Source organism: Drosophila melanogaster, chromosome 3L (assembly GCF_000001215.4).
Source record: "Drosophila melanogaster chromosome 3L".
NCBI lineage: Eukaryota > Metazoa > Arthropoda > Insecta > Diptera > Drosophilidae > Drosophila > Drosophila melanogaster.
Window position 1 is genome coordinate 19157165 of NT_037436.4, and position 14385 is coordinate 19171549.

The 14385-nt window shown below is 41.6% G+C and overlaps 1 protein-coding gene across 7 annotated transcripts in view; it reads right to left on the reverse strand.

Annotated features, from left to right (window-relative positions):
• fz2 (frizzled 2) overlaps positions 1-14385 on the reverse strand; it is a 94399-nt gene that overhangs the window by 16190 nt on the left and 63824 nt on the right. For 3 of the 7 annotated variants that reach the window (NM_001104173.3, NM_001414152.1, NM_001275108.2), the window contains exons 1-2: positions 12680-13484; positions 3455-3521 (exon numbers count right to left, since the gene is read on the reverse strand). The gene's annotated coding sequence lies outside the window, so the exon portion shown is untranslated. Of the gene's footprint in view, positions 1-3454; positions 3522-12679; positions 13485-14385 lie in introns of those variants that run through there. The other 4 variants (NM_001275107.1, NM_001144499.3, NM_001275109.1 and 1 more) reach the window with 3 other exon arrangements.

Below are 14385 nucleotides of genomic sequence, written 5' to 3' on the forward strand. Positions count from 1 at the left end.
GGTCGGAAAATATCAACCGATATTCGCATGTTCATGCCAGTATGCAAAAGGCCGAGGAAGGCGTGAAACTGTTGATAGTCTATTGCACTTTTTCCTTCGTTCTGTTTGTGTATTATTCTTTTTTATGGCCATGCAATAAAAATATTTACGACGCCAAAGCGCCAAATATGTAGGGAAATTGTTCGAACCGACTGTGGGGTGGAGTTTGTGGGGTGGGCACCGCCCGAGGGTTAATAAAATGTTGCACTTGTAACAAGAAATTGAAGTTGCAAAGTGGTTACAGTTGGCCCGGGGAATGGGTTTCCATTTTATTTTAAACACAGATGGAAAACGATTCCGTATGCAGATAAAACTGAAAAACTGATTTGAAATTTAGAAAATAAAACCCTGTGTTGGGTTTTGTTTTGCGGAGGACTGCAACTTTAAATGAAAAATTGTATGCAGTTGAAACTCCCCCTTCAACGCTTTAATTTCCCTCTGGTCTCGGTTCGAGGAAATCAAATGAGCTGAACAACACAAATAATGTAAATGAGCATCATTTTTTTTTTTTTTTTTTTTGGTGGAAATTCGCTACAGAGGAAGTGGGATCCAATGAACTCTTGGTATGCTGCAGATGCAGATGCAACTGCATTCTGAATTCTCGAATCTCCATTCTCCGTTCTGCACTCGGCATCTCGACAGTCGCTTTCAAAATAGCTCGGCCCACATGATTTCCCCCGCCCAGCTCTGGCAGTTTTTCCACGATTTTCCACCCAACTCCCACTCCCACTGCAAAGTACAGCCGGCTGGCTGCAATCAACGCACTTGTTCCTGTTTTTCTTTCTTCTCGGGGAAACGCTACTGCTGCTGCTTCTGCTGATTCCCTGTTATTGTTGTAAACTATTTATGCATTTCGAAGTTTATTTGAAACACGAACAGCAACACAGGAATTCCCTGCACGGCATTTCAAATGCTGTTCGAGATTCCTGTTCCTATTACAATTCCCATTCCTCGACTTCAGCTTCTGTGGATCTTTGTTCAGCTCCAGCTTTTGCGCGCTGCTGTTTGTTGATTTTATGAACTGTTTTTCTTGCTTCACTTGCTCTCGGTTGGGTGCCCTCCGGCCACATATGGTCACCTTAATTTTCCACGGGAACGGGCGGGGTTTTGTTGCACCAAATAATTTATGCCTTTCGCGCTGGGCTCTTGGTTTATTTTTCCAAGCGCATTTCAACAGCCCGAGCAATCAGCGCGTGTTTTTCGGGCAGGAAACAGCACGAAGGGATGTCGAATGAGCTGGGCTGATGTGCCACTCCAGTCCGCTCTAACCACACCAGCCCCCCCTCAGCCACTCAACGGGTGGTTCCACTGTGGCCCTGCCTTCCACCACCTCCACCACCTCCTCCTCCTCCCTCTCCATACGGCGCGTGATCCGCCTTAGGTGGATGCCCACTGTTGTTTACACTGACGCCATTGCCGACGTGCCATAAAAGTTGAGTTCAATCGAATTGAATCAGGGGCAATTTTGTGAGACCGAAAGGTGCAAACTGATTTGGGCAAAGTTCGAGTCAAATTTAGTTAGATATATACATATATATAGATTTAGTTTTCTTCTGAATGCTACCCTTTTTCTTAAGTTGCTTTATTAATTGAAGGCACTCAATCGTTTGTAGATTCTTTAATAAATGATTAATCTTTCCTGTATCACTCGTGCAACTCATACGCATTCCTATTACTCCCTAACCCATAAATATCATAACAATTTCTGTACCCAATCCCCAGGCAAGTGAAACCCATCCCGAGGCAGATCCCTCACTGCACTGGCATTTCTAATGAACTCAGCCTATGGGCTACACGGAATATATACACATTTCACCAACGAGCTGGCACCGAGAATATGAAAATATCTTTAGAACATTGATTGACTGCTCGACATGATCGACGTGATCAACGCGAGGGAGTGTGCTGGTGGGGAAAACCTGAGAACAGAGGGGGTGCTGGGAATATACATATAGCTGCCTGCCGTCCACAATTATAATTCAATTAACCGAGTAATTCCATCTTTCCCTGGGCGAGTTGAGCGCCACATGCTGCGAAGGGAGACGTCGCATGTTTGGCATATTAAATTAGTTATTTGTAAGCTTAGGCAAACGCGTTGTAAACAAAAAAAAACCGAGACGGCCGACGACGAAGATCGAGCGAACGGATTGAGAATGATGATGTGTCATTGCAGTATGTTTGCGCATCTGGCCGAATCAATGTTTGTATTTATGGAAATATTCTCATGTATTAATTACGAGAACATTTCGAAATGTCTCGCATAACAAATGAGCCCTGAACAAATGAAAATAAAACAACAACAGTGTCTGGAGACAAAAAAAAAAACCACTTCATATCAACAAAAAGCTTCGACAGTTGGCCAGACAAGTTGTGCCGGCGAAAGAGATGGCTGCAGGACGGGCGAAAGAGACGGCGATATGCTAACTAGTCTAAAAGGCTTGCCAGGATATTTTGCATTAAAGCAGCCCAAAAGGAAATATGAGAGAATGATGGATAGGCAAAGCTGGCAGCCAGATGATGATGAAGACTGTGCAGGGATATAAAGAAGAAGGAGAGTCGAACTGAAGAACTTGGCAACTCAACTGCCGGCAAAAGCAGAAAGAAGTCAACAGCTCGTTAACGTTAAAGTGGCAAAAGATATGCCTGCCCCAAGATTCAGATACAGCTCTCTCTGTCTTCTTCTCCTTCTCGGTCTCTCAGCCATTTTCCCATATTCTCCGCTCAAAAGGGTGAGCCAACAATGGGGCAACAAGTCGCGTCTGAAGATGCATCGCCCACGGCAGCCGAAACCAGAAAACCAGGCTCAAACGAAAAGAATAGTAGTCCTACACAGGGGAAAATAACTTGAAATGTATTTTGAGATGAATTTAATAATTTCCAATCGAAGGACAATCATTACAAATCTCGCTCTTCTGAAGGAGTATAATAAAAATTTCTTTTTAAACCAATGAATAGTCGATTAACCTTGTTTGGTTTTTCTCTGTGCACCAGGAGATGGCTCGTTTTGAAGAGCAAAATTGGCGTTGAAAAGTAACTGCCGACAACCGCAGACCAAGAGGATGTTTATGATGTTGGATTCCGACTACCAGTGGGTTCCTGCTCCTTGGCTCCTTGGTCAATTGCACTAGCCGGGTCACAAATAGAGGGCCCTGGCATTTTGCTCTCCATTGTGCGGCAAACTAAGCGCAATGAAGTAGCCAAGAGGCAAAGTGTTTGGCGGGGGAAAGGTCAAGTTTTCTGGCCTCTTATTTATATTTGCGTCTAGCTGATGTCTTGTTGTATGCAAAATAGTGGGGAGAACCAAATTACAGAGGAGGAGAGTCTGCAATTTCAAAGCCAAGCTAATACTTTGCACGGAATTGTCCAAATTCAAATTTAAACTTCTAAGCCATTTTTCAATAAATCTTCAACTTACCATTTTTTCCATTCCGTTGGCTTTGCTGCTATCTGGTTGATTTTCTGGTTCATTCGATTCCGCCCAGCTGTAATGAGATGCAAAAAGAGGTACGATGAGTTATCTGATAACTGATGATTTAAGATGCAACTATAAAAGCCTTAAGTTGGTAACTTTCATAAAGCGAAATCCCCGCGCGGAGATTTGGAGCATCGCCGAATGTTGCTAATCGTAAAAGCGGACATAAAAAAGGTATATAAATCTGGTATAATTAGAAAATATTAAAGGCCGAATAACTTAATTATGCAATAAGCATAAAAACGCGCTTATGCCAGACAGTCTGCTGGAAAAAAAAAATGGGAATTGGCGACATAATTTACGGGCTGGCCGAAGAGCCAAGAAAAGAGTTGCCACAATTTGCGGCCTGAGTTATGTTCTGGGTGCCCGGGCAAATATTAATATTTGGACAATAAATTTGTGGGCGGCTAAGGAACAATTGCATTTGTCTCTGCGGCAGCACTTCAAAAGCGGGGAAGCCACGAAAGAAAAACAGAGGGAAAGCGGCAGCTCCCAAAGAGCAAACAGGAAAAGCCGACGGAATAAAAGGGAGCAACGGGGGAAAAGCGTGGGTGGGGCGGAAAATGGAAAATGGCCGGGGGTTTTATCCCTGGGCCTAGCCGAAAGTGGACTACTTTAATCACGGCACGGGATTAAGGGGCCAGACATTCGCCGGATGATGAAGAAGTTGCGTGTGTGCCAATGGAGGAGGCAGCCACTCGCTTACAATTTAATTAACTTTTTTCACTCCCTCCAACATTTTTGTGTTTTTTTTTTGTTATTTCTTATTAAAGAGCGCGCCTTGTTGTTATTTGCTTTAACGGCACTCTTTGTACATGTATTTATGTGTCTATATAATGCAAGTTTAATCAGCCAGTGACAAATAAAATGCCGTAGAAGAGGTTGCCCCTGCAACCGTAACCGTATCTGTATCTATATCTGTACTTTGTATCTGTATCTGTATCTGAAGCTGAAGCCGAAAGTGCGAGTGTGGGAGTGCCGCAAAAGATTTGCCTAACCAAACCGAGAACCAAGAAGACTGAGATAAGTCGAAGGAGCAACAATGCCGAGTATTTGTGAGCCCACAATTCGCCGCCTTTGATTTACCACCTCCGCCGTACAATTTGCCAGGTGTAATCTCCGCTGTAACCAATTGCAGATAAAGTTAAGCAAACGACAACAAAATGACAATTTTTTAATTATGAACGTCTGCCTCTGGCTTTTGCGTTCTTTGTTTTCCGCTGGCTTGCTTAATTGAGATAGGACTGGAGATAGATCATGGCGAAATGTGGGGAGATGTCGTTTTTCTTTTGAAGTTAATTATTTTTCGGTTGTCGGGGTATTACCCATATTAGAAATCGAGTGTTTCGCAATTAGTAGCTCCTCCGAGTGAGCAAGAAATCGATTTAAGATTGTTTTAACAAATATTGACTCTTCAGGAATAGTACTTTTAAGCCCATACGAAAATATGGGCCAAAAGTGCTTTCTAAATAACGCCAACTGTAATTTTTAGTGAAAAAAATACCAAGAACTTAGGGTAATAATTCATTTAGCTTAAAAGAATAAATGCCAATGACACTTTGAAAAGTTATTTGATGCGCAGTTGTTAATTCAAAATTCTTTGTAAGACCAGCTTGTCATTATAAATTTCCTGCTTAAGAAATCTTAGAAATTGTTCTCTATTCAATGCCAAGGCTTGAACAAATCAACTTCCAAGAAAAGCTCAATTTGAATGTGAATTCAAAGTTAAAAATCTGCGACACACAAATCTCTGAAATTCAAACTAACAAAAAAGAACAACACGCTGAGGCAAAATGAAGACGATCCACGTTTCAAGACTGGTTCCAAACGCTTTTCAGTTTCTGACTAATTAACTGGGAAAGATTCTGAGCGAAGGAATTGGAATTTGTAGGCCAATTAATTAGGCGCATAATTTATGGCAAAATATTCCCACTGCCTCGATCTTCCTTTCTCTCCGGCGAATGTCAACTTGATGATCAATAAAAGCAAAGCAGGCAGGCAGTCACAGGGAGGGGCAGAACGTATCAGTTTCGAAAATGTTTAATTTATGACATTGCAAAAAGCAGAAAACAAATTTATGAGCGGGCATTTAAATGCCCAACACGACGACGAGCCACGACAATGAATATGTATTGTGCGGAGTATCGTTTTTTGAAAATTTAAATTCCAATGAATCTCAAGGAGCAGCACCCTTCCTTCGCTCCGAGGAAAGCAAATATCGCCATCGTCATCGCGTCGCAGGAAACAACAGTCAGTCGCAGGCGCAGACCTTAAACAAACAGAAATTAATTATGTTTCGATGCGAGAGCCCAAAAAGATACTCAAGTGCAGAGAGAGAAAATTTGTTGTACTTTGTATCATCAATTTCATTTAAATAGACAAGGATTGCAAGGATTTTTTAGTTTCATATTGATATATGAATACTAAAAACATGTTCATTGAAATTTAAAAAATAAATGAAATTTAAAACCCATTTAAAATTCTGTAGTCTGAAGAAGAAATTATTATAATAATACTCATAAAATACGTATACGTATTTAGTGAAAAACTTTTCCAAGTGTATGTTTAAGAGAGGTGGAGCAAAAAGAAGATACTGAGTTACAAGAGAACCTGCCTGCTGAAAATAAAATTATTTTGTTCAGAGTTCTGTTTATAAGAAAAATATATTTTTGTTTGTTTTAACGCGAGCCGAGCGCTTCCCTTCCATTCCCATTTGGAATGAGGAGGAGGAGGTGGAGACTGAGAGCGAAACATGTGCATAGATGTAGATGCATCCCAGAGATGCGTATCTGTGGGATACATGCAACAGAATCCACGGTTTGGACGGTTTCTATTTTTGGTACTATTTCAATTAATTTGCTGCCTCTAAACAAAGTTGCTACCAAAGAGGAGACAGGACGGAAAATTTATGAGTAATATTGCATGCTCGATTGCAGCCGCAGATTTTTGCCTGCCTTTTAATTAGCCTGACATTTATTTCGTGCCGGACTTCTTCGTCGCCGTCTGTCTGCGGTTTTTTAGGGTTAACAGCGCGTAGATTGATATCTTCAAGTTCATTAGAGTTGCAAGTCGCTTTAATTGGAAATATGCACAGCGGGCTGAGGAAAACACTCCGTTCGTCGTGCAACACTTGGGTGAGAATTAATGATGCCTGCCCATCGCGCCCTTCCTTCCTCCGATCTCGATCTGAATTCTGTTTAAACTTGTGCATTTTATACACTCAACGCAACTCAACTCAACTCGGGTCTGCTCAGCTCCATTCCTTTTCCCTTCTCTCCTTTTTCGAATCGTTTTATTTCTTATTTTTTGTGGTCTCTGTGCCCCTTTGCTTTGCATCCTCCTCGACTGGCTCTGTTTATCTTTGGGCTTTTGTTAACTGATTTCAAGGGAAGCTCCAGCAGCAGCCGCCCTCCTACAGGGTCGATTTAATTAACTGCTTTCTATATAAGGCATATTAAATAAGTTTCATTGGGCTTGTTTTCGTTTGATTCTTTTGGGGGAATGAATCAGTGATCAAAAGGATGTGTTGCGGGAAACTTTCTAAGAACCCCAGCAAATCTTACCCAATCACTTGGCCTGCGTTAATGAACTTGTGAGTTACTTCGATTAAAATGCATTTCAGATGGTTGCTTCTTTAGTACAAGAATTGAATGCTCATCCAATCATTCAATTTTGTTGACCTATTAAGAAGGCATTTCTTTTTGGAAAATGAAATCTTAAATTTGTGACATTCGACCCCTTGTTACATTATATTTTTAATGACCCCCAAAGATAATTTCCATTTGGATTTTCCACTTGTTGAGGCCAGTTCCCTATCCCACATCCAATTTTCTCAACACCTACACTCGCCCGCATGTCTTGTTAATTTTCATTTTAAATGGGAATTTTCATTTTAGATCTGTGTTGCTTCGTTGTTCGTGTTGTTTGGGAACTATTTGTTCCTCGTGATTGGGGGGAATGGGGGGACTCTGTCGAGTGGCTCGAATAACAAACAAAATTAACACCTAGTCGCTACATTTCCAGCTAAAACCCAAACACACACACACACACGGCAGCTGGAAAATATCCCCACACATCCCGTCATAAGTCAGGGCTCTAACAAGGTGTCGTCTTGCTAAATGAATTAGACTCAAAGCGAATCTGATGCCCGACGATGGAAAAAATGCCATAAATATGGTATGTGTTTCTGTGTCTAATTCCCATTTCTATTCTCCCACACTCGCGAGTGTGCCATTGGATTTATAACCGACACTTTTGGTTTTCGGTTTTGTTCGAATAAAATGCAAATTGCTTCAAGCAGGCGCTAGCTCAATATTTGCATTGCCAATTAGCATATTAAAAATATCTCCCCCGAACGAAACGGTCGGGGAGAACATGTTTTTATCGCTTTTTCATGTGGGCTCTATTTGCCCAAACTCGAAATAAATTCTACTTAAAATTGCCCAACGAACGGTGTCGATTTTGTTTGTACATACGTATTTTCGGTTTTCGGTGGTCTGTGCTAACCTCTTGAGTAAAATTGGAATTTTAGGTAGGTACGTACGTACGTATCTATGAGTTCGAATTCAGTGCGGTGTGTGAGTGCGCAAGTATCTGTGTGCAGTCTGCCTTGTGTTCTTCTATTACCGTAATTTTCTACTTGATTTCTGACGCTCATAAATCATCATCAGTTCTCCCTAAGATAGCGTCGTCGTGGTCGTCGTCGTTTGCCTTTGTCATTTCTCATTTCTCATTGTTATTGTTGCTTAGGTAGTCGTCGATTTTAGAGTGTGTTGCTGTTGATTTTTATGGAATTTATCTCCCCAACAACACCGCAACGCACATTTAGCGACACAGTTAGCAAGCAGCACCAAGCCTGAACAGCCAGAAACTCAAGTCAGGCAACAAGTTTCAACTCTTGTTTGATGTATCTGCCAGATACGAAAGGTGAAAAATTGATAGCTTGCTCGCCTGTCTAACCAAACTATGCATAATAAATGTTTTTCGTAAACAATCGAAAAAACGCAAGCCAAAACCGAACGAGGAGCCATAAATTTATTGAAAAATTTATAAAAGATAAATTGGTCGGGAGTCTGCATGTATTATTTAGTTTTTAGCTGCCTTTAATGTTGGCAAACCTTTGAGATATGCCAAGATAAACAAATAAATAAATAAGTAAATTGCCATTAAAAGGCAATTTCAGCTTGATTGTTGGCCAAAGACAAATAGTTTGTTGGCATGCGAAAATAATAAAAAAAAAGAACGTCTAACATCTAAAGGAACCGAAAGATGATCTTCTTTTGTCTTTCAAGCTTTTCTGTGATTTTTGGTGATTTTTCATTTAAAAGCAAATAATCGTTTTTCGGTCGGAGGAGAGGCGTTTGTGGTTTGTGTTGGCTAATTGCTGGGCCAATTCCAACGAGCCATGAGCAGTTTTCTGCGGCAAGTGTGTGCCCCATGGGTTCAGCTCATAAATAATCAAAACCTAATAGCCGGCAAACAAAATATTCAAAACAAACACACACCAAAAACACGGGGTCCAATGAAAGCGCCGTAGAAACCAACCGAATAAACGAGAGAGAAAAAAATGATGATCCATGGCAATCATGTCAAATTGATTTCGGTTTTCCTCCGCTAACCACAACGGGCAGGGGCCAAAAATGGTTTAAATAAAACAAAAACCGGGCAAAGAGAGAGCCTGAAGCCTAATGATATGACTGAATGGGGAAAATTGAAGGAGCTGCAAAATAAATCAAACAAAACAAGGCAAAACAAAATCAGAGGGCACTTGGGAAAAATATTGATGGTGAACAGAAGTACTTAATGCTTTTATTAGAAAAACGGGGAGTCCAAAACCACTTTTAGTTTCAGTTAAGAGAAATATCAATTTTATATATCATTAAATTTTGAGATCTAATGTTTAGTTAACATTTTTTCACTGTGCAGCGAGACATGGAAGAAGGCAACACATTCTGGCCCGCAGTTTGATGAATTGCAGCACGGGGCCCGAGTTGACTGGGCCAGTTTGATGAACGACTCGAGACCTGCTTTTGGCCCGTTTCGAGCCATGTCAAGTCCCGTCTTCAGCAGTGCCTCGAAAATTAATCAATATGTTGGTGTTATTTAAACAAGCCGTGTGTACAGAGAGAAAATGAGGGCCAGATCCAGTGCAACGGAGTGGGAAATGGTTTTATAATTACGAGGGTCGTTGCTCAGGTTGTCCGTAAATTATCGGTTGCCCATTGGAGGAGGAGTGGCCAGGGCCTCAACATGATTAGACTCCGGCAGAGGATACCAGCAATAAGACAATTGTGGGTTTTATAATTATAACAAGATCGGTAAATGATCACGGGAACGCATACAGCCAATTGCCCGCGGACAAATTGCCATCGGCATCGGAGGTGGAACAGGCAAAAGGTGGTACTGAAAGCCACATGTGGCAGCTGATGATTGCGGTCTCAATAAATTGAGAATGATATGACAACATTGTGGGTCCATTGTTGACTCTAAACTATAATTATGTGTATCCCTTTGCCCATTGTACTACATCATGTGTTTGAGTATTACCTATTTTATTTTCGAGTATGGATAGATAAATAAGAGTATATTGAATTACCTACGAAACAATTTTATAAACTCCAATAAATCAACTTTTATATCGAGCACCTGTTGTTCTGCTACCACGTTTAATCCCAGAACATTCGCAAATAGTTTCGATGTCAATTCCCACTTGGTTTGTCATAAACTTTCGAAGCATCCGACATTAGTATGCACATTAGCGCCTAAGCTGACAGCTCCATCATTGCTGATCAGAAAAAAAAACGGTTACCAGGATACGAAACTGACAAACCCGTCGAGAGTGACAAGTCAACTGACGTCTCCCTGCTGAATTGAGTGACTGACTTGAGTAACTGACTAACTGACTCGCTGGCCGAGTGTCAATGCGCCTGTCGATAAATTTTTTGCAGCAGCGGATTGCTAAAAAAAAAACGAGATAATCCTCTCCCAGTCACAATTAAGCAGAAGCAGAGTCCCCAAAAAATCATAAAAAAAAATACGCCAGGCACCAAGAAAATGAAAAGACTTTGACAAGTGGAAAGAGTCAACGAGAAATTTATAGCCAAGCCCAGTGGAGGAGACAAAAAGCAGCGAGCAACAAAAACCAAACAAAACATAATTTATGGCCGACTTTCGGGATTCTCGGATCGGCGGGACCAGCGGGAACAGGTAGCCAGGACCGTTTGTAAAATGATCACCTGTTTGAGACATAGAGTGAAGGAGGGAAGATCCGAGAACGAGACAACCAGACATGCCGGAAAGCTGCGGGAGGTCAACGGGCACAGTGGTCAAGGATTTTTGAGATGAATATTAAAAAATACTTATAGAAAATAATTCTAAGTTATTACAAAATGACTATGCACTCTATTAGAGCCATTAAAATATTCTTTATTATATTAATTTTATTATTATATTACAAAAAATAAATAAATCTTCAATAAAATCAATACAATCAGCCCTATCTTCGGACATAAAATGTCAATGTTTCACCTGAAGCATTTCTTAGGTTTCCATTCCGTTCACAGATCATTAAACAGGACGCTCCGGTAACACTGTGCCCAGTCAACAGGCAACACTCGGCTGTTGCGACCAGCAGAGAGGAGCAGCCAGCCAAACAGAAAAACAGCACGGCCTGGCATTTGAGTGTCGCCCCAGCAGGCGGCCGCAAGTCGTTTGCTGTGTGACAAAGCGCAATTTTTCGAATTGCGAAAGTGCGGGCCTGGCCCGTTTCTCTCGGAGAAGCCGGGAATAGGGGATTGGGAATTGGGCACAAGGAGCACCACATGATGTCCCTGTGCCTCAGTCTCGGTATGTAAATTGATATTTTTAGCAGGCTCTGGCGGGCAGTTGGGGCAACACCTTTGCCTTTATAAGAGGGTCTAACCTTGGGAGCGTCTGTTGTTAACTGAAGAATTAATGAAATCATTGTGGCCCCAACGATCCGAGTCCTCCGCCATTCGCTTCATGCGAAATCCAATGGCAGAACCATAAAAGTGAAATAAAATATTTAACGACACATTGGAAACCTGTAGACGAAGGTGTCGCGTTACGCATAATTTATGACCACAGAGAAACATAATTTTCCACACACAGACTCAAGAAATGAGAAAGAAGCAGAGAGAGAGAAAGACAGCGGAAAACTATAACTATCTAGGGGATCTGAAATCTCGAACACGAAACGATCGACATGCAATGGCTTATCTTGATCACAGATTAAACCGAGGAGTACCAGAGACATGCTACATACTCCATACTCCAACTTTTTCCAGGTAGAGTCACCAGAGCCAGCCAGCACCTGCAATCAGCGGCTCTTTCACTCCCCTACCTTCGTTTTTCTTTTTTTTTTTTTTTACTGATTTTCCAGCTCTATCGATGGCATGGTAGTATTTCTGGTAGTCGCTGCCGCGGCAGCCGAAACTTTGACAACAAATAATGAAATAATGTAGACACACACACGCATTCCAGACACCAACCCCACTTTTTACTCTTCCCCCCGCGGGAGATAAGATTTCGGTTGGTGGTTCTCCATTCATTCGACGGCAATATTGATTCGATTGAAATAAACGAAAACTGTCGAAAAAAAGAACCTGGCAGCCGCAATTTCTGTTGTTGAGTAAACAAAAAGCCCGTCGAACCGAAACTCGGCAGAGATAAGGTGTTCTCATCGAATAAACGTTAACCGGTAAAAATAACCATGTGTAACTGTTGTTGGGGTTAAACATTCAATGAGCTTTTGACCCTCCGGATTTGTATTATTTGGAATGGATCAACTCGAAAGTTCTCACAAAGATTTATAGGGCTTTGGGATTGCTCAATCTTGTTCGGAAACACCCTATTAAGAGTACCTTTTATTTGGTATATATAAAGCTGGTTTTGGAACGGATTATAAAGTACGGTTTTATTATGGAAGTACACAATATCCCTACAGAAGAGATAGGCTTGAAATCCATTTCGATCCACTAGGCCGAGTTGTGCATTTCCCCAGAGTTTTCTCACCCCTTTTGGAGATCAGTTTCCCGCCTCGAAATCGCCTGACTGGCATATCCCATTATACGGATCTCCCGCTACTGATCTTTGACTCGCAGTGTAATGAAAATCTGCGGCCCCTCCGCCCTCGTAGATGATATTTACCTGGGGAGCTGGTCCAACTTTCCGCCGTTAATCCCGAAAACTCTTTGGTGGTAATTAAAAAACGCCGTGCGTCTGTCAAAGTTAATCCAATTTCACGTCTGCTTACATCAAACACTCACACTGGCGCACGAACACCTGGAGATGCAGGCACACACGGATACAGCAAGTATCTGACGGATACACAGACACACATATAAATACGTGCGCCGGTTCTTATAGAAACTTTTTGCCGCTGCAAGTAATTTCTACTTTATTTTCGGACAGATTTTTTAATTAATATTTCATGTAGCGCCAAATGTTGTCGCTATCTTTCAGGTGCTACGGTGTGGGATGCTTGTTTTCCTACAGATATATTTAAAGGTGAGCCCCGAGCCCCGAAAATCCAATTTCAGTTGACGCTTGTCGATCAGCGATCACAGATCGGAATAGCAACAATAACAACGAACAGCAAATCTTGTTTCTTTATAACAATTTCCAACACACATTCTCACATGGCACGGCCACAATTTGTATTTTCATAACTCGTTTTCTGTATTTTCTGTCGCTTTTTCGAGGACGCCACTCTACGGTGTTAGCTTGAAGAAACTTCTTTTATTCACGAATGCTTACGATTGATTGTCACTGCTTTCGATTTGCGCACAAAAGAGAGGTGTTTGTATACAAATAAATTATTACGTTTTCTTCATTGATTAATTGCCGTTTCAACGGTGCAATTGTGACTCGCGAGTCTTATTTCGATATGATTCGAGCGGCAGTCTTCCGTCCGCAGAACCGAGCACTCCGATCGTCGAAAGAGAACTGATGCCAACTGAGTTTGAGTTCCAGAGCTCGCTCGCTCGCTGGTACAAATTGTGGGGGAGGGCAACGGGTGTTTTGATTGTGAGTGCGAGAGTGAGAGAGAGCGTAAGCTGGAGAGAGTTCTCTAGCATGCGATAAATGCAGCAAAATAAATGTTTTGTTTACGGTTTGCTTTCTTTTTGTTTGTCTTGCCCTGCATTTCGTTACTTTTTGCACAAACCAAATAAATACGGGAAGGAACTCATGTTTTAATAGAGCATTTACTGTTACATTAGCTTTCCTTAGGTGATTTTTATAGCCGATGTAAATCGGGTTTTATGAAGGTGATTTCCTGTTGAGTATTTAATACCATTATCAAGAAAGAGGACTATTATTATGGTTGGAAATATTTGTAGGCCTTCAATTCTACTTACATACTGCGTAATCACTGCGTAAAGATGCATCTTTCAAATAGAAATTTATACTTTATACACTTTACTTTCTGTAAATCATATTATTTACTCTTACTAGAGTTTGTCCTTCCGAGTTTCGTGGGCTTCACCTATTGTTTTCCTATTTTTAACCCACTTGCGTTTTCCCAACCCCCGTGGAATATTTTCCACTCTCCGGGTGACAAATCTCTGACTGGATGGATTGACAGCCACGTTTCCTTCCGCTGTCGTTCGTCCTTCTCCCTTACTTTTCTCTCTTTTACCCCCTTTCGACGACCCTCCTCTACCAACACTGCTCTTCCTCTATCCGTTACACATGTGCTGCGTTTCGCATGCCAACCTTCCACTTCTAGCCCCCCGCCCGTCGGCCCCTTTTCCAACCCAGTTTTTCAGACGCATCTGTTGTTGTCTGGCATATTTTCAGGTTTTTCACTCACTCTCTCTTTCTGCGTCTTCCTCTCCCTGATTTTTCCAGTG